The sequence below is a fragment of the Ochotona curzoniae genome, unplaced genomic scaffold, assembly GCF_017591425.1.
Source record: "Ochotona curzoniae isolate NIBS_2020 unplaced genomic scaffold, NIBS_Ocur_1.0 scaffold_2476, whole genome shotgun sequence".
NCBI classification, from domain to species: Eukaryota; Metazoa; Chordata; class Mammalia; order Lagomorpha; family Ochotonidae; genus Ochotona; species Ochotona curzoniae.
Window position 1 is genome coordinate 20,738,469 of NW_024467095.1, and position 24,120 is coordinate 20,762,588.

Genomic DNA, 24,120 nt, shown 5'->3' on the forward strand with positions numbered 1-24,120 from the left:
GTGATCTTGCTTTGCACAGCCAACACATCTGGCAGGCACAAAGAGTGAACTGTGAGATGGGATGCAGGAAGTGGGCACTGCCCCCCTCCTTCAAGATCCTAGACACAGCCTCAAAATGGGAGTAGCTCTGAGGGAATCTTTATTGTAGTAGGTAGATGCTGGGATGGCATCATCTCCTGTAGAAACTACCTCCTTGGCAAACGGTGTTTAGAGCTTTAACAGCCAGGATTAGGACACTGTGCAGGTTGAGGAAAGCAGGAGGAGGGTTCTGCCTGTAAAACAGTGGAGAGGGAGCCAATGGGCCCAGCTGCTCAAGCAGCATAAACTGTCATACCTTGAATGTTCAAAACAAAACAAAACAAAAACAGGGTGGGTGGCAGTACCTGACTCAACGCTAGGTTCTTGCAGCTCTTCTTGTGTGTGGTGGTCTAACTCCTTCCGAGTACAATGCTTCAAGATTTTGGAACAGCCTCTAAAATACCAGCTCAAGGGATTCTCTGTCCCTGTTCTGCTCACCCCCTTCCCAGCCCCCTTGCTTAAACCACCTGCATCTACCCCATTCCCTGTGTCTGAGTTGTAGAACTGGCCCGAAAGGGTTTATGTGGAGACCGAGCAGTCTGACCTAAGCACCAGAGAGACCAGTTCTCCAAAGACTGGGGTGACACAGGTTGGGATTTGTGTGTCACGGTGGACCACAGGGGATATCCAGAGAGGCACAAGGAGACAAAAGCCTCGGGGGATGGGAGGAGCAAGGTGTAGATGCTGATTGGACCCAAATATCATTGGCCAGTAGAGTCAGTAAGAATGGTGGCTGTCCAAGGTTGAACAGGCAGTGAGTGTGTGTGCGCGCGCGTGCGCCTGCTAGGCTGTGGTTTCGGGAGAACCTTTTGGAATTTTGTTGTCCAGCAAGTGTGTGTGAGGACACTTCTCTTCATCCCTGTTTTGTGGCCTCCTGGGTCCATTTTGTTAAGAGCTTGACACAAGTGACCTCGTTTTGTTTCTGACAATGTTCGCGTTCTGGACCCGGATGAAGTCAGGGTGGAAATGGTTCATGCTTAAAAAAATAATTCAAATTGGTTGTTCTATAAATTGATACTCACAGGTTTGGATTTTGGTAAACTAGCCATCCAGTTTTAGTGGATGAATCAGCTAACTTCCTTCAAAAGTAAATGGCCCATTCTTCTATGAGAAAATGGCTGAAATTTTTAAATGCTTTCTGATTTTATTATGATTTAATTTTCAATAGATGATGCTATTTAAAAGCACTTATAATATCAAAATGAGTTTTTGGTTTTGACTTTGCCTTGTGGAGAATATATTATGACTTTTTTTTTTTTAGAATTTTCTGAGACTTACTTTGGGTGATGTATGCAATGCAATAAATACTTTTTTGTAATGTTCTGTTTGCTTCAAAAGTGTGAGCATATTCCAATGCTGATCTAAGCCTCAAGTTGTTTGATCATGTTATTTTTGCCTGCTATGTCATAAACTGACTGGTTACTAAGAAAGATGTCCTCAAATCTCGCATGAAGATAACGCATTTCAGTGTGGGTGTTTGGCATAGCAGTTAAGGCACTGCTTGAGATACCCACATCACATATTGGGGTGCTTAGGTCAAGTCTAGTCTCCTTCACTTCCATCCACTTCCTGCCAGTGTGCACGCTGGGAGACAAGCAGCTGGTGGCTCAAGCACTTAGGTCTCTAACACCCAGGAGGCCCAGATGGAGATCCAGGCTCCTGGCTTTGGGCTGCCCCAGCTGTTGCAGGCATTTGGCTGGTGGCCAAGTGAACTAGCAGATGGAAGAGCTCTCTCTCTCTCTCGCTCTCTCTTCCTTTCAAGAAGAATGAAAATAGGGCCCAGCGTGGTGGCGCAGTGGTTAAGGTCCTCACCTTGCACACCCGGGATCCCATATGGGCGCCGGTTCTATCCCGGCAGCCCCGCTGCCCATCCAGCTCCCTGCCTGTGGCCCGGTCGAGGCAGTCGAGGACGGCCCAGAGCTTTGGGACCCTGCACCCGCGTGGGAGACCCGGAAGAGGCCCCTGGCTTCGGATCGGCATAGCATCAGCCATTGTGCTCACTTGGGGAGTGAATCATCGGACGGAAGATCTTCCTCCCTGTCTCTCCTCTCTGTATATCCGCCTTTCCAATAAAAAAAAATAATAAAAATAAATCTTAAAAAAAAAGAAGTTTAATAGAATTGCTGTGCAGTGAAGGGAGAGTGACTAGAAAGCTCCCTTAGTGGGAAGCCATCCAAAGAAAGACAAATTAAAAGGGGAGCTCTCACTGGGGAAGATGTGGTGGCAGTGTAGTCACTGGCTCGCGCCTGGCAGCTCAGTCACAGGCGCCACCAAGCAAACAGGGAACAACCCCTAGGGCACAGATGAGCTAAGAACCTGGGTGGTCGGGGAGGGGAAGACCCCTCTCTCCTGCATCATCACGCACCGCGTCTTCTGCTGTCAACTGTCAGCATTTAGAACTGGGCTGGCAGATGGTAACCGGCACCTGGGGAGACATGCCTTGGAACTTACAGGAAATATTTCTGTCCTGGAGGCCGCTGCTTTGTCCACCCGGTCCCAGAACAAACACATGGCCCCATGTGAGGCCAACTCACTGTCAGCCAAGGCCAACTAGCCCGACAGGTTGATGTTGCAAAAGTGGTCAGAATCAAAGTGGAGTCAGTGATGCCAAACCCCAACAGAATGGGATTAGGAGGTGCTCAAGGCAGGGCTCACACGCTGGAAACCACACAAGAAACTTACAATGCCTTTCTGAAAACCACAGCCTAGCACAAGATGGCCCTGGCCTCACAGAAAAAGTACTCCTGTAGGGGTAACTGTGCCACTGCTAGCTTGCATAGGTCAAGGGGTTATAGTTCAGGGGTACAGCATCTGACTGCAAATCAAGAGGTCCATGGTTCCAATCCAGCTGCACCCTGTTGGTGCTTTGCTTTATTGCCAGAGCCTAAGAGTTCTCTCCTTAGCTGCTGGTGAATTCTGTCTCCCCCTGGTTCAACATTGCAAAAGTTGTTAATGAGTGGGTCTTGTTTGAAGTTTTCCCATGGCATAAATCAGAGGTTACCCAATCTGACTTGGCACTAGTTACCTGTGACCCTTCCTCAGAGTCCAGATTACTGCTAGGAATTCATCCTCATGTCCAATCATTCTAAGATGCTAGGAGATTATTCAAGGAATTTGTCACTTGTGATTTTAAGCAACCTTTTAGCAATAAACCCCAGTGAGGCTCAGGCCTGTTATCTTCAGGCCATTGGTGAGCTAATGCATGAGGCTGGGAGGTCAGCACAGACAGGGACCAGGTGTGTAGAGGTGGGAGTGTGTGGGAAGGATGAAGAAGGTTGGGATCAAGCCTGCAGACATGAGAGAAGGGTGAGCAACTACTAGGGTTAGTGGCAGAATTGGAATGTGCTTTCTTGTGGGGCATGTTGTTTCTGGACAGCATTTGTTTGATGATTCACAAGTCTCTTATTCAAATTGTTATTTTCCTTCATGTTTATTTATTTATTTTTAAATTACATTATATTATGTGACACAGTTCCATAGGCACTGGGACTCCCCCCACCCCTCTCCCATCCCTCCCGCCATGGTGGGTTCCTCTCCCCCGTTGCGTAACCACAGTTCAAGTTTAGTTGAGATTCCTTCATTGCAAGCATACACCAAGCGTAGAGTCCAGCATCTTATTGTCCGGTCAAGTTCAGCGGCTTGTTAGGGAGACCCTCTCTGGTCCAAAGGCAGAGCCAATAGAGTAAAATCCCAGTCGATTAAAAGCCCCAACATAACATCAGCAACATACAGGGTAGGAAACTGATTGTGCTTTCCTAGATGGCTGCAGCTAGAGTACAGAGGGGGCTGCAGAGGCTCCGACAAGCACACTCAGCCATGACTCTAGCTAAAGTTCTGTAACTGGGATTTCCTTGAACCTGCATCTCTCACCTAACCTCTGGGACTTCAGCTCCTGACACTCTCATTGCAGCTGTTTTATTGGTTTCCATTAAACAAAGTCAGGTTCTGATCAATTAGGAACTAACCTGGTCCAGGAGAAGAGCAGGTAATTGCAGGTTGAGAGTTCCAAGGTGCAAATCTAGTACAAGTTTGCACGTCTTCTTGTCATGTTGGATTTCAGCTGGAATACAGGCCACTTCTTGGAAAAGCCTGTTTCACCAGGCCTGTTGGGAAAGAGCAGGTGCAGACAGCAGGCCCAATGGATATTGCTTAGGGTTGGGGTAGGGCCAAAGATCAGCCACATGAAGTCCTAAATCTATTATTATTAACGTGTATGTGATTGGACATGCCGCGTAATTATGACCTCTTTCAAGCATAAAGCGTAAGGCCTTAAATTAAATTTATGGTTGCCAACTCTGACATTTCATTGGAATCATCTGAGGAGCTTGTAAAAAAACAAAAAACAAAAAAAAAAACCCAAAACAACGAAGAGTTCAAATTCATAAGGTCTAAGGAGGCTTCATTTTCAGACAAGACCATTACCTGTTTATACTCACTCTCACACACATATATCAGATGCTGTGATGGACAGCCCAGCTACAAAGCCAGGTTTAATTAATCCAAAGGCATACCATAGAAATGTGCAAATGTTCCTGGTGATGTTTTCGGCTATAGATGGCCAGGTATGGGGCAGCCAGGCTTAGAAAAAATTATGAAGTCTTCTTTAGAAAAAATTATGAGGTCTCTCTTTTTAAGATGAGATTTTAAGGACACAAGAGTTTCTAATCCAAGAGGCTCTTATTTGTTCTGAGTTTAATTGACTTTAAAATTTGAGTGCAAGTTATTTCCAATACTGAAACACATGTTTTGATTATGAATACAAGAGAGGAATTAGGCTGGAGGTGTCAGCATAGCCACACAAATGCACTTCTTACTCTTAGTATTGTGGAGATGCAAAGGTCCAGCCGTTCCATAATCTTTATACACCAGTGAGTTATACATCGTTCCTGCTCATCTAAACCCTAGCATTGAAAGAACACATTGCAAACGAATCACTTCAGTGATTAAAAAAAAAGACAAATAAGGGGGCACCTGGATTTGAACCAGGGACCTCTTGATCTGCAGTCAAATGCTCTACCCCTGAGCTATACCCCCTCTGGCACCACACTCACCTGGCTTATACTTTTCACCTGTGGAGCAGTACTCAGCACTGTAAAGTTCAATTATAGCTCCCTGTCAACACTGACCTTCAGGAAACTCAGAGACATGAGTCATAGGCAAACAGCCTCCATCAGCTCTGAAGCTTCCTAGATCTGTCTGGGCTGGGGTCACCAGTGAGGAAAAAGGATCTGCAGGTGTCACATTTCCACATTTGCTTCACCTAAGAGCTGGCTATGGAGTTTGGAAAGTATCTGCACATTCCTGCATGAAACCCAGCCTATGCGTTTTCTCCTTCGTGAAGACAGAATGCACTGTCACTCAGACGGTGTCACAACCTCCAACAATTGGAGCTTTATAGCACCAGCGTCACAGACTCCCTGCCTCCCATGCTCTCAGCCACACCAGGCTTTTGCCCTATGAGGCTGAAGCATGTGTGTGAGTGAATGTGGCCTGGGTGAAAGCAGTATTCCAGAGGGAAATGTCCACTCACCTGGAGGACACGTGGCTGTGCTCTGTCTCTCTAGGTCTGGTCACTGTTCCGTGCACCAGACTGCTGCGGTGGGCAGGACAGGGGACAGTGACAGCTTAGGGACACCAGCTCCCGTTCATTCCTGGGAGTCTGCTGTATCTACAACTATGTCCTCACTGTACTGTAGAAAAAGTTCAGAAACACTCTGAATTGCACCCCCAGACTTTGCGATGAGAATACAGTACAGTTGGTCACACAAGGCACAGACTACGTCAGAAGTACGAAAAATCATCTTAGGAGACCTATGTATACATCAGCATTTTAAAATTAAATGAACTCTCTGAGTTTAAGCTTATTCTTCTTGAAGAGGATTAGTTCATTTATTTATTTCTTGTTCAGGTCCTTAAAGAGACCTGTATGTTTATTTGTTTTCTTTTCCTCTCTCTCTCTCTCTCTCTCTCTTTCTCCCTTTTTAAAACATGCTACAGTTTCATAGGCTCTGGGAATTCCAATCCACCTTCCCAAACCCCTCCCCACCATTGATTTCCCCTCTAGTATTACAACGAGTGGTCCTTCATCAACAATCCTAAGACCATCATTCTGCTACTAATGACTTTCCCGACATTGCCGGAGTGGATCATGTCCATTCAGGTACTTGTCTATGTATTATGGTACATCTTTTCATGTGTAGGCATCCTTCCCTCCCACTACCCTTCCACCCTTCCTACGTTCCCCTCCTATCGATCCCCCCAACTTGTAAGAGCAGTGTAGTCTCTCAATGTATCATGGCTTGGTACATATACACAGAGGAAGAAATCTAGTATCATACTGCCAAGGTATGCTTGTGTTTCTACATTGGGCTTCCTACATTGTTTTAGACTGGAGTTGTAACTTATTTTATTTGAAAGACAGAATCATAGATGGAGAAACAGAGATCTCTTCCATCCATTGGTTCACTCCCTAGATGCCCACCATGGTCAGATGTGCTGATTGAAGAAGGAGCCAGGAGCCTCCTCCAGGCCTGTCTCATGGGTGCAGGGACCCAAGGACTCTGGTCACCCTCTGCTGCTTTCCCAGGCCATAAGCAGAGAGCTGCATGGGAAGTAGAGCAGCCAGCATGCAATGCTCTCATACAGGAGGGATGAGAGCAGAGATGCCAACTGGAGTATCAGCACAGGAAGAGATGGGAGAGTATGTACAAGATCACACACAGTAGAGAGAGGCTGCAACAAGAGCCTCCGTTCTGGGAATGGCTAGAATTAGAGTGGGGGACAGGGAGATGGCACCTAGGCTATGGATTGTGAGATTCTGAGAAGAGAAAAAGCAAGGTGAAGGGGGCACCCGGATTTGAACCGGGGACCTCTTGATCTGCAGTCAAATGCTCTACCCCTGAGCTATACCCCCATGCCCTAGAGACTCTCCAACAAGCACATAAAACTTCAGACTCACACACAACACGCCTACAACACCTTTGATCTTCCTCATCATTTCAAGACAATAGGGAAGAGCACCAGTGGATTCCTCCATGAGCTGACTCCACAAAGGCACTTCCGGGGCTCCTCAGCAGCCCTCACACTACCCACAGCTCACCTGCCTACGTGTCTCTCACCCTTCCTCACTCTGTGTCACGTGGGCAGCTGGGAGAAGCACGCACATTGACTTGGAAGTGCCTACAGCATTTACATGCCTGAGTTCCTCACGTGACACACCACAGAAGAGCAGCTAGAAGACATCCTGCCCAACCTCTGGAGGCACATACAGTGCCTGCAGCTCAAGACCCCTTCCCAGTCTGTGAATCTTTGCTTTAAAGCCCGAGGGTGGCAGCTGGGGGAAGTGGTGACTTGCCAGTCCCTGACCGACACAGGGCAGTAGTTGGAGACGGCATTGTGCAGACAACGTGGTGTGAAGATGCACGGGGCTGCTAGATTTGGGCCAGCGAGGGTAGGGAACTATGGGAAAGTGCTACACTGTGAGTTGCACTTTGATCCCCGGTGAGCAAATTTTGTGCATGGTAAATATGTTTTCCTTCTTATCCAAAGAATACTGTAGAGCTATTTTGTCCATTGCTTTAGAAGTTTGTAAAATAGAAACTCCCATTTGTACTATTTCCCTCCTACCACCAGACCAAATCACTGTACACCGGTTTGGCTTGTTCTTGTAGCATCTTTACCTTTATGACATTAAATATATTACTCATTAGTGATAGTGGGCCATGTCTAATCTGGTCAGGTTTGGATATCCTTCACTTACTTACATTTGAGATGAAGATTGCCACTCATGTGCCTTCTTCCATTCTGTCTTTTAAAGTTATTTGCATCTCAGTGTTTGGTTAAATTGTCGTTATGTGTGTATCATCCTGACTACTAATAGCGTTCGTGGCTGATTTACATCGTGTAAAGTAAAACTGGGCGTTGTAAGAGAACCCTTTGTTTTTCCTGAAGTTTGTGTTAGCCTTGGGTTTTTGATGGCTTTGTTCTCTTCAAATGGCTAAGATGTTCTACAGTCTTTCCACCAAGATTTAGAGTATTGATTTGAAAACCAGAATTACACATAGAGAAAAGCAGAGAGAGAGGGATGTAAGGAGAAGAGATAGAGTGTGGGGAGACAGCAACAAAGAGGTGGTGGTGTGGGTGGGGAGTCAGGATTAAGTCAGCCGTGGGTTTATTCCCTTGAGGGTTTCATTGGCTGGGCTGGGCCAGAATGCATCAGGGGCAAGCACATACATACAGGTCTCCTCCATAGGTGGGAGGGACACAGGTAGCTTGAATTTCTTCCACTGCTTTGCCCTAGCCATTATTGAGAAGTTGGATGTGAAGTCTGTGAAGTAGAGGAGCTGGAAATGAACCAGTGGCCATATTCAATGCCAGTGTCACAACTGGTGGCTCTCTCCACTAGGCCTCAAGCCCCAACCCCAAGAGGATATTTTGACATTTCCTACTGTCCTTTGATGTAAACTCAAAGGTGAGTGACTCACAAACCCAAGTCCCCAGCATACTGCTCAGCGCCTCCGGAAAGGCTGATGTCTGGTGACTCAGGAACAGAAATTCAACACTCCAGCTTCCTTCGAGTCTTCACCTCTAAGCTGTGCTCGTCTGTTAACACAACTTCATTCATGTGAAACCCATGCACCCTACAGCTGAGCCACCAATAAGGATCCAGCAATTCAGCAACACAACGCATCAGTCAGTAGGCAGCACAAGCCCACACCAAACACCAGGTGTCCTTGTGCGATATAAGCTTGAGTGTGTGGTGTGGAGAGGATTCAAGAAGGAGCCGTGAAAGGAGGTGGGAAGCGCTATGCCAGAAGAGCAGCTTCAGAGACCCTCTGTGTGTGCACTGTGCCAAGCAGGATCTGAGAATCTGAGGCAGGGCAGCCCAGGGAACTCTGGGTGATTGCAATGGCCTTAAGGAGATGGGCTCCATAGCCACTGGGCAGGATCTGTAGCCCTCAGAGGGAGGTTCTTGGGTAGTTTCCACAAACTCAGACCAATGGAACTCTGACAACCTGACTGAGGATCCAGCTGAGAGAGCCACATAAAGTGTCCAGCTACCAAAATCAGATGCAAATAAGGGGGCACCTGGATTTGAACCAGGGACCTCTTGATCTGCAGTCAAATGCTCTACCCCTGAGCTATACCCCCTCTGGCACCACACTCACCTGGCTTATACTTTTCACCTGTGGAGCAGTACTCAGCACTGTAAAGTTCAATTATAGCTCCCTGTCAACACTGACCTTCAGGAAACTCAGAGACATGAGTCATAGGCAAACAGCCTCCATCAGCTCTGAAGCTTCCTAGATCTGTCTGGGCTGGGGTCACCAGTGAGGAAAAGGGATCTGCAGGTGTCACATTTCCACATTTACTTCACCTAAGAGCTGGCTATGGAGTTTGGAAAGTATCTGCACATTCCTGCATGAAACCCAGCCTATGCGTTTTCTCCTTCGTGAAGACAGAATGCACTGTCACTCAGATGGTGTCACAACCTCCAACAATTGGAGCTTTATAGCACCAGCGTCACAGACTCCCTGCCTCCCATGCTCTCAGCCACACCAGGCTTTTGCCCTATGAGGCTGAAGCATGTGTGTGAGTGAATGTGGCCTGGGTGAAAGCAGTATTCCAGAGGGAAATGTCCACTCACCTGGAGGACACGTGGCTGTGCTCTGTCTCTCTAGGTCTGGTCACTGTTCCGTGCACCAGACTGCTGCGGTGGGCAGGACAGGGGACAGTGACAGCTTAGGGACACCAGCTCCCGTTCATTCCTGGGAGTCTGCTGTATCTACAACTATGTCCTCACTGTACTGTAGAAAAAGTTCAGAAACACTCTGTATTGCACCCCCAGACTTTGCGATGAGAATACAGTACAGTTGGTCACACAAGGCACAGACTACGTCAGAAGTACGAAAAATCGTCATAGGAGACCTATGTATACATCAGCATTTTTAAATTAAATGAACTCTCTGAGTTTAAGCTTATTCTTCTTGAAGAGGATTAGTTCATTTATTTATTTCTTGTTCAGGTCCTTAAAGAGACCTGTATGTTTATTTGTTTTCTTTTCCTCTCTCTCTCTCTCTCTTTCTCCCTTTTTAAAACATGCTACAGTTTCATAGGCTCTGGGAATTCCAATCCACCTTCCCAAACCCCTCCCCACCATTGATTTCCCCTCTAGTATTACAACGAGTGGTCCTTCATCAACAATCCTAAGACCATCATTCTGCTACTAATGACTTTCCCGACATTGCCGGAGTGGATCATGTCCATTCAGGTACTTGTCTATGTATTATGGTACATCTCTTCATGTGTAGGCATCCTTCCCTCCCACTACCCTTCCACCCTTCCTACGTTCCCCTCCTATCGATCCCCCCAACTTGTAAGAGCAGTGTAGTCTCTCAATGTATCATGGCTTGGTACATATACACAGAGGAAGAAATCTAGTATCATACTGCCAAGGTATGCTTGTGTTTCTACATTGGGCTTCCTACATTGTTTTAGACTGGAGTTGTAACTTATTTTATTTGAAAGACAGAATCATAGATGGAGAAACAGAGATCTCTTCCATCCATTGGTTCACTCCCTAGATGCCCACCATGGTCAGATGTGCTGATTGAAGAAGGAGCCAGGAGCCTCCTCCAGGCCTGTCTCATGGGTGCAGGGACCCAAGGACCCTGGTCACCCTCTGCTGCTTTCCCAGGCCATAAGCAGAGAGCTGCATGGGAAGTAGAGCAGCCAGCATGCAATGCTCTCATACAGGAGGGATGAGAGCAGAGATGCCAACTGGAGTATCAGCACAGGAAGAGATGGGAGAGTATGTACAAGATCACACACAGTAGAGAGAGGCTGCAACAAGAGCCTCCGTTCTGGGAATGGCTAGAATTAGAGTGGGGGACAGGGAGATGGCACCTAGGCTATGGATTCTGAGATTCTGAGAAGAGAAAAAGCAAGGTGAAGGGGGCACCCGGATTTGAACCGGGGACCTCTTGATCTGCAGTCAAATGCTCTACCCCTGAGCTATACCCCCATGCCCTAGAGACTCTCCAACAAGCACATAAAACTTCAGACTCACACACAACACGCCTACAACACCTTTGATCTTCCTCATCATTTCAAGACAATAGGGAAGAGCACCAGTGGATTCCTCCATGAGCTGACTCCACAAAGGCACTTCCGGGGCTCCTCAGCAGCCCTCACACTACCCACAGCTCACCTGCCTACGTGTCTCTCACCCTTCCTCACTCTGTGTCAAGTGGGCAGCTGGGAGAAGCACGCACATTGATTTGGAAGTGCCTATAGCATTTACATGCCTGAGTTCCTCACGTGACACACCACAGAAGAGCAGCTAGAAGACATCCTGCCCAACCTCTGGAGGCACATACAGTGCCTGCAGCTCAAGACCCCTTCCCAGTCTGTGAACCTTTGCTTTAAGCCCGAGGGTGGCAGCTGGGGGAAGTGGTGACTTGCCAGTCCCTGACCGACACAGGGCAGTAGTTGGAGACGGCATTGTGCAGACAACGTGGTGTGAAGAAAATGCACAGGGCTGCTAGGTTGGGCCAGCGATGGTAGGGAACTATGGGAAAGTGCTACACTGTGAGTTGCACTTTGATCCCCGGTGAGCAAATTTTGTGCATGGTAAATACGTTTTCCTTCTTATCCAAAGAATACTGTAGAGCTATTTTGTCCATTGCTTTAGAAGTTTGTAAAATAGAAACTTCCATTTGTACTATTTCCCTCCTACCACCAGACCAAATCACTGTGCACAGGTTTGGCTTGTTCTTGTAGCGTCTTTACCTTTATGACATTAAATATATTACTCATTAGTGATAGTGGGCCATGTCTAATCTGGTCAGGTTTGGATATCCTTCACTTACTTACATTTGAGATGAAGATTGCCACTCATGTGCCTTCTTCCATTCTGTCTTTTAAAGTTATTTGCATCTCAGTGTTTGGTTAAATTGTCGTTATGTGTGTATCATCCTGACTACTAATAGCGTTCGTGGCTGATTTACATCGTGTAAAGTAAAACTGGGTGTTGTAAGAGAACCCTTTGTTTTTCCTGAAGTTTGTGTTAGCCTTGGGTTTTCGACGGCTTTGTTCTCTTCAAATGGCTAAGATGTTCTACAGTCTTTCCACAAAGATTTAGAGTATTGATTTGAAAACCAGAATTACACATAGAGAAAAGCAGAGAGAGAGGGATGTAAGGAGAAGAGATAGAGTGTGGGGAGACAGCAACAAAGAGGTGGTGGTGTGGGTGGGGAGTCAGGATTAAGTCAGCCGTGGGTTTATTCCCTTGAGGGTTTCATTGGCTGGGCTGGGCCAGAATGCATCAGGGGCAAGCACATACATACAGGTCTCCTCCATAGGTGGGAGGGACACAGGTAGCTTGAATTTCTTCCACTGCTTTGCCCTAGCCATTATTGAGAAGTTGGATGTGAAGTCTGTGAAGTAGAGGAGCTGGGAAATGAACCAGTGGCCATATTCAATGCCAGTGTCACAACTGGTGGCTCTCTCCACTAGGCCTCAAGCCCCAACCCCAAGAGGATATTTTGACATTTCCTACTGTCCTTTGATGTAAACTCAAAGGTGAGTGACTCACAAACCCAAGTCCCCAGCATACTGCTCAGCGCCTCCGGAAAGGCTGATGTCTGGTGACTCAGGAACAGAAATTCAACACTCCAGCTTCCTTCGAGTCTTCACCTCTAAGCTGTGCTCGTCTGTTAACACAACTTCATTCATGTGAAACCCATGCACCCTACAGCTGAGCCACCAATAAGGATCCAGCAATTCAGCAACACAACGCATCAGTCAGTAGGCAGCACAAGCCCACACCAAACACCAGGTGTCCTTGTGCGATATAAGCTTGAGTGTGTGGTGTGGAGAGGATTCAAGAAGGAGCCGTGAAAGGAGGTGGGAAGCGCTATGCCAGAAGAGCAGCTTCAGAGACCCTCTGTGTGTGCACTGTGCCAACCAGGATCTGAGAATCTGAGGCAGGGCAGCCCAGGGAACTCTGGGTGATTGCAATGGCCTTAAGGAGATGGGCTCCATAGCCACTGGGCAGGATCTGTAGCCCTCAGAGGGAGGTTCTTGGGTAGTTTCCACAAACTCAGACCAATGGAACTCTGACAACCTGACTGAGGATCCAGCTGAGAGAGCCACATAAAGTGTCCAGCTACCAAAATCAGATGCAAATAAGGGGGCACCTGGATTTGAACCAGGGACCTCTTGATCTGCAGTCAAATGCTCTACCCCTGAGCTATACCCCCTCTGGCACCACACTCACCTGGCTTATACTTTTCACCTGTGGAGCAGTACTCAGCACTGTAAAGTTCAATTATAGCTCCCTGTCAACACTGACCTTCAGGAAACTCAGAGACATGAGTCATAGGCAAACAGCCTCCATCAGCTCTGAAGCTTCCTAGATCTGTCTGGGCTGGGGTCACCAGTGAGGAAAAAGGATCTGCAGGTGTCACATTTCCACATTTGCTTCACCTAAGAGCTGGCTATGGAGTTTGGAAAGTATCTGCACATTCCTGCATGAAACCCAGCCTATGCGTTTTCTCCTTCGTGAAGACAGAATGCACTGTCACTCAGACGGTGTCACAACCTCCAACAATTGGAGCTTTATAGCACCAGCGTCACAGACTCCCTGCCTCCCATGCTCTCAGCCACACCAGGCTTTTGCCCTATGAGGCTGAAGCATGTGTGTGAGTGAATGTGGCCTGGGTGAAAGCAGTATTCCAGAGGGAAATGTCCACTCACCTGGAGGACACGTGGCTGTGCTCTGTCTCTCTAGGTCTGGTCACTGTTCCATGCACCAGACTGCTGTGGCGGGCAGGAAAGGGGACAGTGACAGCTTAGGGACACCAGCTCCTGTTCATTCCTGGGAGTCTGCTGTATACGTTCATTCCTGGGAGTCTGCTGTATCTAGTATGTCCTCACTGTACTGTAGAAAAAGTTCAGAAACACTCTGTATTGCACCCCCAGACTTTGCGATGAGAATACAGTACAGTTGGTCACACAAGGCACAGACTACGTCAGAAGTACGAAAAATCATCATAGGAGACCTATGTATACATCAGCATTTTTAAATTAAATGAACTCTCTGAGTTTAAGCTTATTCTTCTTGAAGAGGATTAGTTCATTTATTTATTTCTTGTTCAGGTACTTAAAGAGACCTGTATGTTTATTTGTTTTCTTTTCCTCTCTCTCTCTCTCTCTCTCTTTCTCCCTTTTTAAAACATGCTACAGTTTCATAGGCTCTGGGAATTCCAATCCACCTTCCCAAACCCCTCCCCACCATTGATTTCCCCTCTAGTATTACAACGAGTGGTCCTTCATCAACAATCCTAAGACCATCATTCTGCTACTAATGACTTTCCCGACATTGCCGGAGTGGATCATGTCCATTCAGGTACTTGTCTATGTATTATGGTACATTTTTTCATGTGTAGGCATCCTTCCCTCCCACTACCCTTCCACCCTTCCTACGTTCCCCTCCTATCGATCCCCCCAACTTGTAAGAGCAGTGTAGTCTCTCAATGTATCATGGCTTGGTACATATACACAGAGGAAGAAATCTAGTATCATACTGCCAAGGTATGCTTGTGTTTCTACATTGGGCTTCCTACATTGTTTTAGACTGGAGTTGTAACTTATTTTATTTGAAAGACAGAATCATAGATGGAGAAACAGAGATCTCTTCCATCCATTGGTTCACTCCCTAGATGCCCACCATGGTCAGATGTGCTGATTGAAGAAGGAGCCAGGAGCCTCCTCCAGGCCTGTCTCATGGGTGCAGGGACCCAAGGACCCTGGTCACCCTCTGCTGCTTTCCCAGGCCATAAGCAGAGAGCTGCATGGGAAGTAGAGCAGCCAGCATGCAATGCTCTCATACAGGAGGGATGAGAGCAGAGATGCCAACTGGAGTATCAGCACAGGAAGAGATGGGAGAGTATGTACAAGATCACACACAGTAGAGAGAGGCTGCAACAAGAGCCTCCGTTCTGGGAATGGCTAGAATTAGAGTGGGGGACAGGGAGATGGCACCTAGGCTATGGATTGTGAGATTCTGAGAAGAGAAAAAGCAAGCTGAAGGGGGCACCCGGATTTGAACCGGGGACCTCTTGATCTGCAGTCAAATGCTCTACCCCTGAGCTATACCCCCATGCCCTAGAGACTCTCCAACAAGCACATAAAACTTCAGACTCACACACAACACGCCTACAACACCTTTGATCTTCCTCATCATTTCAAGACAATAGGGAAGAGCACCAGTGGATTCCTCCATGAGCTGACTCCACAAAGGCACTTCCGGGGCTCCTCAGCAGCCCTCACACTACCCACAGCTCACCTGCCTACATGTCTCTCACCCTTCCTCACTCTGTGTCACGTGGGCAGCTGGGAGAAGCACGCACATTGACTTGGAAGTGCCTACAGCATTTACATGCCTGAGTTCCTCATGTGACACACCACAGAAGAGCAGCTAGAAGACATCCTGCCCAACCTCTGGAGGCACATACAGTGCCTGCAGCTCAAGACCCCTTCCCAGTCTGTGAATCTTTGCTTTAAAGCCCGAGGGTGGCAGCTGGGGGAAGTGGTGACTTGCCAGTCCCTGACCGACACAGGGCAGTAGACAACGTGGTGTGAAGATGCACAGGGCTGCTAGATTTGGGCCAGCGAGGGTAGGGAACTATGGGAAAGTGCTACACTGTGAGTTGCACTTTGATCCCAGGTGAGCAAATTTTGTGCATGGTAAATATGTTTTCCTTCTTATCCAAAGAATACTGTAGAGCTATTTTGTCCATTGCTTTAGAAGTTTGTAAAATAGAAACTCCCATTTGTACTATTTCCCTCCTACCACCAGACCAAATCACTGTGCACCGGTTTGGCTTGTTCTTGTAGCGTCTTTACCTTTATGACATTAAATATATTACTCATTAGTGATAGTGGGCCATGTCTAATCTGGTCAGGTTTGGATATCCTTCACTTACTTACATTTGAGATGAAGATTGCCACTCATGTGCCTTCTTCCATTCTGTCTTTTAAAGTTATTTGCATCTCAGTGTTTGGTTAAATTGTCGTTATGTGTGTATCATCCTGACTACTAATAGCGTTCGTGGCTGATTTACATCCTGTAAAGTAAAACTGGGCGTTGTAAGAGAACCCTTTGTTTTTCCTGAAGTTTGTGTTAGCCTTGGGTTTTTGACGGCTTTGTTCTCTTCAAATGGCTAAGATGTTCTACAGTCTTTCCACAAAGATTTAGAGTATTGATTTGAAAACCAGAATTACACATAGAGAAAAGCAGAGAGAGAGGGATGTAAGGAGAAGAGATAGAGTGTGGGGAGACAGCAACAAAGAGGTGGTGGTGTGGGTGGGGAGTCAGGATTAAGTCAGCCGTGGGTTTATTCCCTTGAGGGTTTCATTGGCTGGGCTGGGCCAGAATGCATCAGGGGCAAGCACATACATACAGGTCTCCTCCATAGGTGGGAGGGACACAGGTAGCTTGAATTTCTTCCACTGCTTTGCCCTAGCCATTATTGAGAAGTTGGATGTGAAGTCTGTGAAGTAGAGGAGCTGGGAAATGAACCAGTGGCCATATTCAATGCCAGTGTCACAACTGGTGGCTCTCTCCACTAGGCCTCAAGCCCCAACCCCAAGAGGATATTTTGACATTTCCTACTGTCCTTTGATGTAAACACAAAGGTGAGTGACTCACAAACCCAAGTCCCCAGCATACTGCTCAGCGCCTCCGGAAAGGCTGATGTCTGGTGACTCAGGAACAGAAATTCAACACTCCAGCTTCCTTCGAGTCTTCACCTCTAAGCTGTGCTCGTCTGTTAACACAACTTCATTCATGTGAAACCCATGCACCCTACAGCTGAGCCACCAATAAGGATCCAGCAATTCAGCAGCACAAGCCCACACCAAACACCAGGTGTCCTTGTGCGATATAAGCTTGAGTGTGTGGTGTGGAGAGGATTCAAGAAGGAGCCGTGAAAGGAGGTGGGAAGCGCTATGCCAGAAGAGCAGCTTCAGAGACCCTCTGTGTGTGCACTGTGCCAACCAGGATCTGAGAATCTGAGGCAGGGCAGCCCAGGGAACTCTGGGTGATTGCAATGGCCTTAAGGAGATGGGCTCCATAGCCACTGGGCAGGATCTGTAGCCCTCAGAGGGAGGTTCTTGGGTGGTTTCCGCAAACTCAGACCAATGGAACTCTGACAACCTGACTGAGGATCCAGCTGAGAGAGCCACATAAAGTGTCCACCTACCAAAATCAGATGCAAATAAGGGGGCACCTGGATTTGAACCAGGGACCTCTTGATCTGCAGTCAAATGCTCTACCCCTGAGCTATACCCCCTCTGGCACCACACTCACCTGGCTTATACTTTTCACCTGTGGAGCAGTACTCAGCACTGTAAAGTTCAATTATAGCTCCCTGTCAACACTGACCTTCAGGAAACTCAGAGACATGAGTCATAGGCAAACAGCCTCCATCAGCTCTGAAGCTTCCTAGATCTGTCTGGGCTGGGGTCACCAGTGAGGAAAAAGGATCTGCAGGTGTCACATTTCCACATTTACTTCACCTAAGAGCTGGCTATGGAGTTTGGAAAGTATCTGCACATTCCTGCATGAAACCCAGCCTATGCGTTTTCTCCTTCGTGAAGACAGAATGCATTGTCACTCAGACGGTGTCACAACCTCCAACAATTGGAGCTTTATAGCACCAGCGTCACAGACTCCCTGCCTCCCATGCTCTCAGCCACACCAGGCTTTTGCCCTATGAGGCTGAAGCATGTGTGTGAGTGAATGTGGCCTGGGTGAAAGCAGTATTCCAGAGGGAAATGTCCACTCACCTGGAGGACACGTGGCTGTGCTCTGTCTCTCTAGGTCTGGTCACTGTTCCGTGCACCAGACTGCTGCGGTGGGCAGGACAGGGGACAGTGACAGCTTAGGGACACCAGCTCCCGTTCATTCCTGGGAGTCTGCTGTATCTACAACTATGTCCTCACTGTACTATAGAAAAAGTTCAGAAACACTCTGTATTGCACCCCCAGACTTTGCGATGAGAATACAGTACAGTTGGTCACACAAGGCACAGACTACGTCAGAAGTACGAAAAATCATCATAGGAGACCTATGTATACATCAGCATTTTAAAATTAAATGAACTCTCTGAGTTTAAGCTTATTCTTCTTGAAGAGGATTAGTTCATTTATTTATTTCTTGTTCAGGTCCTTAAAGAGACCTGTATGTTTATTTGTTTTCTTTTCCTCTCTCTCTCTCTCTCTCTCTCTCTCTCTCTCTCTCTCTCTCTCTTTCTCCCTTTTTAAAACATGCTACAGTTTCATAGGCTCTGGGAATTCCAATCCACCTTCCCAAACCCCTCCCCACCATTGATTTCCCCTCTAGTATTACAACGAGTGGTCCTTCATCAACAATCCTAAGACCATCATTCTGCTACTAATGACTTTCCCGACATTGCCGGAGTGGATCATGTCCATTCAGGTACTTGTCTATGTATTATGGTACATCTCTTCATGTGTAGGCATCCTTCCCTCCCACTACCCTTCCACCCTTCCTACGTTCCCCTCCTATCGATCCCCCCAACTTGTAACAGTAGTGTAGTCTCTCAATGTATCATGGCTTGGTACATATACACAGAGGAAGAAATCTAGTATCATACTGCCAAGGTATGCTTGTGTTTCTACATTGGGCTTCCTACATTGTTTTAGACTGGAGTTGTAACTTATTTTATTTGAAAGACAGAATCATAGATGGAGAAACAGAGATCTCTTCCATCCATTGGTTCACTCCCTAGATGCCCACCATGGTCAGATGTGCTGATTGAAGAAGGAGCCAGGAGCCTCCTCCAGGCCTGTGTCATGGGTGCAGGGACCCAAGGACTCTGGCCACCCTCTGCTGCTTTCCCAGGCCATAAGCAGAGAGCTGCATGGGAAGTAGAGCAGCCAGCATGCAATGCTCTCATACAGGAGGGATGAGAGCAGAGATGCCAACTGGAGTATCAGCACAGGAAGAGATGGGAGAGTATGTACAAGATCACACACAGTAGAGAGAGGCTGCAACAAGAGCCTCCGTTCTGGGAATGGCTAGAATTAGAGTGGGGGACAGGGAGATGGCACCTAGGCTATGGATTGTGAGATTCTGAGAAGAGAAAAAGCAAGGTGAAGGGGGCACCCGGATTTGAACCGGGGACCTCTTGATCTGCAGTCAAATGCTCTACCCCTGAGCTATACCCCCATGCCCTAGAGACTCTCCAACAAGCACATAAAACTTCAGACTCACACACAACACGCCTACAACACCTTTGATCTTCCTCATCATTTCAAGACAATAGGGAAGAGCACCAGTGGATTCCTCCATGAGCTGACTCCACAAAGGCACTTCCGGGGCTCCTCAGCAGCCCTCACACTACCCACAGCTCACCTGCCTACATGTCTCTCACCCTTCCTTACTCTGTGTCAAGTGGGCAGCTGGGAGAAGCACGCACATTGATTTGGAAGTGCCTATAGCATTTACATGCCTGAGTTCCTCATGTGACACACCACAGAAGAGCAGCTAGAAGACATCCTGCCCAACCTCTGGAGGCACATACAGTGCCTGCAGCTCAAGACCCCTTCCCAGTCTGTGAATCTTTGCTTTAAAGCCCGAGGGTGGCAGCTGGGGGAAGTGGTGACTTGCCTGTACCTGACCGACACAGGGCAGTAGTTGGAGACGGCATTGTGCAGACAACGTGGTGTGAAGATGCACAGGGCTTCTAGATTTGGGCCAGCGATGGTAGGGAACTATGGGAAAGTGCTACACTGTGAGTTGCACTTTGATCCCCGGTGAGCAAATTTTGTGCATGGTAAATATGTTTTCCTTCTTATCCAAAGAATACTGTAGAGCTATTTTGTCCATTGCTTTAGAAGTTTGTAAATTAGAAACTCCCATTTGTACTATTTCCCTCCTACCACCAGACCAATCACTGTACACCGATTTAGTTTGTTCTTGTAGCGTCTTTATCTTTATGACATTGAATATCTTATTCATCAGTGATAGTGGGCCATGTCTAATCTGGTCAGGTTTGCATATCCTTCACTTACTTACATTTGAGGTGAAGATTGCCACTCATGTGCCTTCTTCCATTCTGTCTTTTAAAGTTATTTGCATCTCAGTGTTTGGTTAAATTGTCGTTGTGTGTGTATCATCCTGACTACTAATAGCGTTCGTGGCTGATTTACATCGTGTAAAGTAAAACTGGGTGTTGTAAGAGAACCCTTTGTTTTTCCTGAAGTTTGTGTTAGCCTTGGGTTTTCGACGGCTTTGTTCTCTTCAAATGGCTAAGATGTTCTACAGTCTTTCCACCAAGATTTAGAGTATTGATTTGAAAACCAGAATTACACATAGAGAAAAGCAGAGAGAGAGGGATGTAAGGAGAAGAGATAGAGTGTGGGGAGACAGCAACAAAGAGGTGGTGGTGTGGGTGGGGAGTCAGGATTAAGTCAGCCGTGGGTTTATTCCCTTGAGGGTTTCATTGGCTGGGCTGGGCCAGAATGCATCAGGGGCAAGCACATACATACAGGTCTCCTCCATAGGTGGGAGGGACACAGGTAGCTTGAATTTCTTCCACTGCTTTGCCCTAGCCATTATTGAGAAGTTGGATGTGAAGTATGTGAAGTAGAAATGAACCAGTGGCCATATTCAATGCCAGTGTCACAACTGGTGGCTCTCTCCACTAGGCCTCAAGCCCCAACCCCAAGAGGATATTTTGACATTTCCTACTGTCCTTTGATGTAAACTCAAAGGTGAGTGACTCACAAACCCAAGTCCCCAGCATACTGCTCAGCGCCTCAGGAAAGGCTGATGTCTGGTGACTCAGGAACAGAAATTCAACACTCCAGCTTCCTTCGAGTCTTCACCTCTAAGCTGTGCTCGTCTGTTAACACAACTTCATTCATGTGAAACCCATGCACCCTACAGCTGAGCCACCAATAAGGATCCAGCAATTCAGCAGCACAAGCCCACACCAAACACCAGGTGTCCTTGTGCGATATAAGCTTGAGTGTGTGGTGTGGAGAGGATTCAAGAAGGAGCCGTGAAAGGAGGTGGGAAGCGCTATGCCAGAAGAGCAGCTTCAGAGACCCTCTGTGTGTGCACTGTGCCAACCAGGATCTGAGAATCTGAGGCAGGGCAGCCCAGGGAACTCTGGGTGATTGCAATGGCCTTAAGGAGATGGGCTCCATAGCCACTGGGCAGGATCTGTAGCCCTCAGAGGGAGGTTCTTGGGTAGTTTCCGCAAACTCAGACCAATGGAACTCTGACAACCTGACTGAGGATCCAGCTGAGAGAGCCACATAAAGAGTACACCTACCAAAATCAGATGCAAATAAGGGGGCACCTGGATTTGAACCAGGGACCTCTTGATCTGCAGTCAAATGCTCTACCCCTGAGCTATACCCCCTCTGGCACCACACTCACCTGGCTTATACTTTTCACCTGTGGAGCAGTACTCAGCACTGTAAAGTTCAATTATAGCTCCCTGTCAACACTGACCTTCAGGAAACTCAGAGACATGAGTCATAGGCAAACAGCCTCCATCAGCTCTGAAGCTTCCTAGATCTGTCTGGGCTGGGGTCACCAGTGAGGAAAAAGGATCTGCAGGTGTCACATTTCCACATTTACTTCACCTAAGAGCTGGCTATGGAGTTTGGAAAGTATCTGCACATTCCTGCATGAAACCCAGCCTATGCGTTTTCTCCTTCGTGAAGACAGAATGCACTGTCACTCAGACGGTGTCACAACCTCCAACAATTGGAGCTTTATAGCACCAGCATCACAGACTCCCTGCCTCCCATGCTCTCAGCCACACCAGGCTTTTGCCCTATGAGGCTGAAGCATGTGTGTGAGTGAATGTGGCCTGGGTGAAAGCAGTATTCCAGAGGGAAATGTCCACTCACCTGGAGGACACGTGGCTGTGCTCTGTCTCTCTAGGTCTGGTCACTGTTCCATGCACCAGACTGCTGTGGCGGGCAGGAAAGGGGACAGTGACAGCTTAGGGACACCAGCTCCCGTTCATTCCTGGGAGTCTGCTGTATCTACAACTATGTCCTCACTGTACTGTAGAAAAAGTTCAGAAACACTCTGTATTGCACCCCCAGACTTTGCGATGAGAATACAGTACAGTTGGTCACACAAGGCACAGACTACGTCAGAAGTACGAAAAATCATCATAGGAGACCTATGTATACATCAGCATTTTAAAATTAAATGAACTCTCTGAGTTTAAGCTTATTCTTCTTGAAGAGGATTAGTTCATTTATTTATTTCTTGTTCAGGTACTTAAAGAGACCTGTATGTTTATTTGTTTTCTTTTCCTCTCTCTCTCTCTCTCTTTCTCCCTTTTTAAAACATGCTACAGTTTCATAGGCTCTGGGAATTCCAATCCACCTTCCCAAACCCCTCCCCACCATTGATTTCCCCTCTAGTATTACAACGAGTGGTCCTTCATCAACAATCCTAAGACCATCATTCTGCTACTAATGACTTTCCCGACATTGCCGGAGTGGATCATGTCCATTCAGGTACTTGTCTATGTATTATGGTACATCTCTTCATGTGTAGGCATCCTTCCCTCCCACTACCCTTCCACCCTTCCTACGTTCCCCTCCTATCGATCCCCCCAACTTGTAAGAGCAGTGTAGTCTCTCAATGTATCATGGCTTGGTACATATACACAGAGGAAGAAATCTAGTATCATACTGCCAAGGTATGCTTGTGTTTCTACATTGGGCTTCCTACATTGTTTTAGACTGGAGTTGTAACTTATTTTATTTGAAAGACAGAATCATAGATGGAGAAACAGAGATCTCTTCCATCCATTGGTTCACTCCCTAGATGCCCACCATGGTCAGATGTGCTGATTGAAGAAGGAGCCAGGAGCCTCCTCCAGGCCTGTCTCATGGGTGCAGGGACCCAAGGACTCTGGTCACCCTCTGCTGCTTTCCCAGGCCATAAGCAGAGAGCTGCATGGGAAGTAGAGCAGCCAGCATGCAATGCTCTCATACAGGAGGGATGAGAGCAGAGATGCCAACTGGAGTATCAGCACAGGAAGAGATGGGAGAGTATGTACAAGATCACACACAGTAGAGAGAGGCTGCAACAAGAGCCTCCGTTCTGGGAATGGCTAGAATTAGAGTGGGGGACAGGGAGATGGCACCTAGGCTATGGATTGTGAGATTCTGAGAAGAGAAAAAGCAAGGTGAAGGGGGCACCCGGATTTGAACCGGGGACCTCTTGATCTGCAGTCAAATGCTCTACCCCTGAGCTATACCCCCATGCCCTAGAGACTCTCCAACAAGCACATAAAACTTCAGACTCACACACAACACGCCTACAACACCTTTGATCTTCCTCATCATTTCAAGACAATAGGGAAGAGCACCAGTGGATTCCTCCATGAGCTGACTCCACAAAGGCACTTCCGGGGCTCCTCAGCAGCCCTCACACTACCCACAGCTCACCTGCCTACATGTCTCTCACCCTTCCTCACTCTGTGTCACGTGGGCAGCTGGGAGAAGCACGCACATTGATTTGGAAGTGCCTATAGCATTTACATGCCTGAGTTCCTCACGTGACACACCACAGAAGAGCAGCTAGAAGACATCCTGCCCAACCTCTGGAGGCACATACAGTGCCTGCAGCTCAAGACCCCTTCCCAGTCTGTGAATCTTTGCTTTAAAGCCCGAGGGTGGCAGCTGGGGGAAGTGGTGACTTGCCAGTCCCTGACCGACACAGGGCAGTAGTTGGAGACGGCATTGTGCAGACAACGTGGTGTGAAGATGCATGGGGCTAGTAGATTTTGGCCAGCGATGGTAGGGAACTATGGGAAAGTGCTACACTGTGAGTTGCACTTTGATCCCAGGTGAGCAAATTTTGTGCATGGTAAATACGTTTTCCTTCTTATCCAAAGAATACTGTAGAGCTATTTTGTCCATTGCTTTAGAAGTTTGTAAAATAGAAACTCCCATTTGTACTATTTCCCT

The 24,120-nt window shown here is 47.4% G+C and overlaps 10 non-coding genes across 10 annotated transcripts; all 10 read right to left on the bottom strand.

Moving 5' to 3' along the window:
- Positions 1 to 5,040: 5,040 nt before the first annotated feature.
- TRNAC-GCA lies at positions 5,041 to 5,112 on the bottom strand. The gene has a single exon. It is a non-coding gene; the product is annotated as a tRNA-Cys (tRNA).
- Positions 5,113 to 6,919: 1,807 nt separating this feature from the next.
- On the bottom strand, positions 6,920 to 6,991 carry TRNAC-GCA. Its single transcript has one exon. It is a non-coding gene; the product is annotated as a tRNA-Cys (tRNA).
- Positions 6,992 to 9,156: 2,165 nt separating this feature from the next.
- On the bottom strand, positions 9,157 to 9,228 carry TRNAC-GCA. The gene has a single exon. It is a non-coding gene; the product is annotated as a tRNA-Cys (tRNA).
- Positions 9,229 to 11,029: 1,801 nt separating this feature from the next.
- TRNAC-GCA lies at positions 11,030 to 11,101 on the bottom strand. Its single transcript has one exon. It is a non-coding gene; the product is annotated as a tRNA-Cys (tRNA).
- A 2,167-nt stretch (positions 11,102 to 13,268) lies between these two features.
- On the bottom strand, positions 13,269 to 13,340 carry TRNAC-GCA. Its single transcript has one exon. It is a non-coding gene; the product is annotated as a tRNA-Cys (tRNA).
- A 1,829-nt stretch (positions 13,341 to 15,169) lies between these two features.
- On the bottom strand, positions 15,170 to 15,241 carry TRNAC-GCA. The gene has a single exon. It is a non-coding gene; the product is annotated as a tRNA-Cys (tRNA).
- Positions 15,242 to 17,363: 2,122 nt separating this feature from the next.
- TRNAC-GCA lies at positions 17,364 to 17,435 on the bottom strand. The gene has a single exon. It is a non-coding gene; the product is annotated as a tRNA-Cys (tRNA).
- A 1,829-nt stretch (positions 17,436 to 19,264) lies between these two features.
- On the bottom strand, positions 19,265 to 19,336 carry TRNAC-GCA. The gene has a single exon. It is a non-coding gene; the product is annotated as a tRNA-Cys (tRNA).
- A 2,131-nt stretch (positions 19,337 to 21,467) lies between these two features.
- Positions 21,468 to 21,539, bottom strand: TRNAC-GCA. The gene has a single exon. It is a non-coding gene; the product is annotated as a tRNA-Cys (tRNA).
- Positions 21,540 to 23,340: 1,801 nt separating this feature from the next.
- Positions 23,341 to 23,412, bottom strand: TRNAC-GCA. The gene has a single exon. It is a non-coding gene; the product is annotated as a tRNA-Cys (tRNA).
- Positions 23,413 to 24,120: the final 708 nt, after the last annotated feature.